Source organism: Aegilops tauschii, chromosome 6 (assembly GCF_002575655.3).
Source record: "Aegilops tauschii subsp. strangulata cultivar AL8/78 chromosome 6, Aet v6.0, whole genome shotgun sequence".
NCBI lineage: Eukaryota > Viridiplantae > Streptophyta > Magnoliopsida > Poales > Poaceae > Aegilops > Aegilops tauschii.
The window spans coordinates 30,363,038-30,367,036 of NC_053040.3; positions in this window are offsets into that span (position 1 = coordinate 30,363,038).

The window sequence follows — 3,999 nt, forward strand, 5'->3', positions numbered from 1 at the left end:
GAGGGGGTGCCCTCCACCCCCTCTAGGTGCGCCCTGGTGGGTTGTGGAGCCCTCGTGCCCCCCCTGACCCTAATCTCAACTCCATAAATACCTATGTTCGGAGAAAAAAATAAGGGAGGAAGTTTCATCGTGTTTCATGATACGGAGCCGCCGCCGCCTCCTGTTCTTCATCGGGAGGCCATATCTGGAGTCCCTTTGGGCTCCGAAGAGGGGGATCTTCGGTCTTCGTCATCACCAATCCTCCTTCATCACCAAAATGGAATTGGTGATGACTAAGGAGGGTTGGTGATTCTTTCATAGGCTCGCTGGTCGGTGAGGAGTTGGATGAGATTCATCATGTAATCGAGTTAGTTTTGTTAGGGCTTGATCTCTAGTATCCACTATGTTCTGAGGTTGATGTTGCTATGACCTTGCCATGCTTAATGCTTGTCACTAGGGTCCGAGTGCCATGATTTCAGATATGAACCGTTTATGTTTTCACCATTATATCTATGTTCTCGATCCGATCTTGCTAGTCATACGCACCTATTACGTGTTATGATCCGTAAACCCCGGGGTGACAGTAATCGGGATACTTTCCGGTGATGAGCGTAGTTTGAGGAGTTCATGTATTCACTATGTGCTAATGCTTTGTTTCGGTTCTTTATTAAAAGGATGCATTAATATCCCTTAGTTTCTTTATGGACCCCACTGCCACGGGAGCGTAGAACAAAAGATGGCATGCAAGTTCTTTTCCACAAGCACGCATGACTATTTACGGAATACATGCCTACATTATATTTATGAACTGGAGCTAGTTCTGTATCGCCTATACTTGATTGTTATATTGGTTTGAGCATTTCGGAAAGTGGTCATATAAAGAACTAATAATATAAGAGACAAAAGCTTTTAAGCAAAGAGAAAAACAAAGAGCTTGTAAGCAATAGCCGTAGCATAGTCACATTGCATCTCAAATTTCTGTACTCGATAATCTTGGATCATCGTGAGAGAAACACCGGGAACCATACATGCATAGCATACTTGGGATAGAAAGTCGATCTGTTTTGTCTCTCATAGGTTGTGCACAAGTTTCATATCCGCTAATTGAGCAATCGTGCTAGCATCTCTCTAGAGTTGTGCACCACGAGCGTTTTCCGTGCATTCTACATTTTGTGCTCATTCCTTGGTTGCACAACCCCATTTATCTATCCGTGTGTGTGCTTCCGTGTGCCAGTGCCACTCCTTGCTATTGGTCTACGTTTTGCACTTGCGAATCTGTGAATCTCTTTCAACAATATTGACTCTTGCTAACAATTGCATAAATTTTATGCCACTATCCTAACCAAGCTCCTCAATAAGCTTTACTTGTCTAGGCGTGAGAAACAAACACGATACCAATTCTACTATCATAGCATTACATTTAGTGATACTCGATACACCATCAATCTTCGGAAAATATAACTTTGGTTTTGTTCTCTCATTTCCTACTCACCACTACTTAATCATGATGGATAGGCCGAGCACTTCTTCAAATCCACTTTCGACGAGCGCGACACACCGAACGACTACGTATCCAAGACCCAACTCTTTGGCGTGCAATGAGCCTTGCATCAAGAAAATGAAGCTTTGGGCGACCACATCAAGCGACTCGCCACCCACTTGCGTCAATATGAAGCAAAAACAAGAGACTACCTCGACGCCAAGCTTTCTACCCAAATGGAAGAATTTTGTGGCATGATGGTTAACCGCGCTTCTTCCACTTCATCTTCGTCAAGAGGACACCGCTCAAGGAGACATTCTTCAGATACATTATCGGATGCAAGTCTTCCACGAGCTCGTTCTCATCGTCGAGATGACCCAAGAAAGTCAAGCTTCACAAAATCCATTCCATGGCAATGGTTTACAAGACCACCTTCGAGCATTGACCTACACCGTTTGCATAGTTCATCCAATTTCATTGATGAAATGCGTGATTGGGTAACTCACATTCAACTCCAAAATGATTTGGTTGAGTATATGTGGACTCACCTTGACAACCAATAGATATATTGAATCATGTTTTTAATATATTTATGACAATTTAAATTTAATTTGGTTTGCAAACTATGAAATTTTATTTGGTTGTAAACTATTTATTATTATTATTTAAATATGCGCATAAAAATATTGTGTACATTTGACCGCTGGCCAGCTGAACGGACCAAATGGGTCAACCAGTTGGGTGCACTGCACTGCCATGAAAACACAAACATGTCTGGATGCAGCATATTTACCGGTCCCAAACCGATAAAATCTGTGTCCATTTGGGCCAGTTGGCCTTACAAGCTGGGGCGCCGGGGCGTGAAGTGGAGGTTGTGCGACCCAGTTGAGTCACAGATGCAAGCGCTGTCCCTACTCTCGTGGTTTGGATGGAGGCCAACATGACGAGGCGAGATCCAACGGCTGAATGGGTGATCGTGGGCCTGGTCGGGGATGTATCTGGTGCACCGGGGCAATATGTGCTACCAGTGCACCAATCGTCCGTTGCATATTCAAAAATGTTCAAAAAAGTACAGAAAAAATGAGTGCATTGAGACAACACCAATGTAGTTTGTCACAAAAATTTAAATCAATATTCAAAACATTGCTCGAGATACAAAAATAACAAATTTGACACCGAATAGTACACAACACAAGTTGGGCTCCATTTTTGGCCCATTAGCACATTGATGTCAAATTTGTCATTTTTGTATCTTGAGCATTGTTTTAAATTTTGATTTGAATTTTTGTGACGACATACATTGATGTTGTGTCGATACACTAAATTTTTTCCGGATTTTTTTGAACATTTTTAAATGGGTAACGGGGTTCGGTGCACCGGTAATACCAATTGCCTTGGTGCACCAGATACGTTCCCGGGTCTGGCAAGGTGACCAGTTTGGGTGACTTGATCCGTCGACCGACGCGTGTCTTTTCTCTTTTTCTTCAACCTTGTAAATGTACTTCTCTTTTCTTACTTCAGATTCTATGAAAATTTGTAAAAGTGAGTACGGCATCGGGAGAAATCCTCCTGTTTTACGTCAAAATTTATTTTCGGAACGTGGTGACGTGTAGATTTTTGTCCTACACAAAGAGTCGTGACGAAATACAAGTCCACCTATGACTTTGTGACCGTGGTGGAGTACATATAGCGAACTAGTCAAGTTGGAAACCAGGCGTGACTCATCATACGTGTTAATTTTGCAGGCGATCGTTCGTCGAAACAGGAGAGCCAAACATATGGCGGCGGCGTTGCGTCGGTTGCTGCCGATGGTCAGCTGGCGACTCGCTGCCCCTCAGCCCCTCTCCTCCTCCACCGGCGCCAGCGCCGCCGCCGGCGTCACCAAGGCTGCCCAGGTTCGCACACATCCATGTCTAGTTTTTTTTGGGTGAATCCTTAAGTGAAATTTCCCCAGGAAATTGCGGAAGCCATGAACACTGATCGTATCTCTATTTCTAGCAAATATATCCACTCTCTTCCACGCAAAAAAAGAATACATGTCTAGGGTTCTAAAAGTACGGAGCGCGTTTTCTTTCTAGCATCAATCCATATCACATCAAGTCATACTAGTATTAATCCAGAGAGGCCTTAATTATAATATTTAGCACCAAATGTTTCGGATATAAATATATAGGTCTCATTGCATGGAAATTAATGAAATCATGCAAAAGTCGTGAAACATATGGCGGCATGTTGCATATATAAACCCTATGGCGCCAAACGGGTTGGAGTCGATCAATCTCTTATTTTATACCTAATTTGTGTGCTTTGCATGCAGGGTAATCGTGCGGATAAGTGTATGAACATCCGATCATACAGGACAGATGCTGCCGCACGTGAATCACAAGGGTACGTGCATGATCAACCAAAGCAAAAAACCTAGAACATAGTCGTTTAGGATATCTATAAACTTTCTTTTCCATCCTCAAAAACAAAAACGCTTTTCCATATAATTTCAATCGGTATAGTTAGAAATCCGATGAGAGCAATTGTTTAAATTT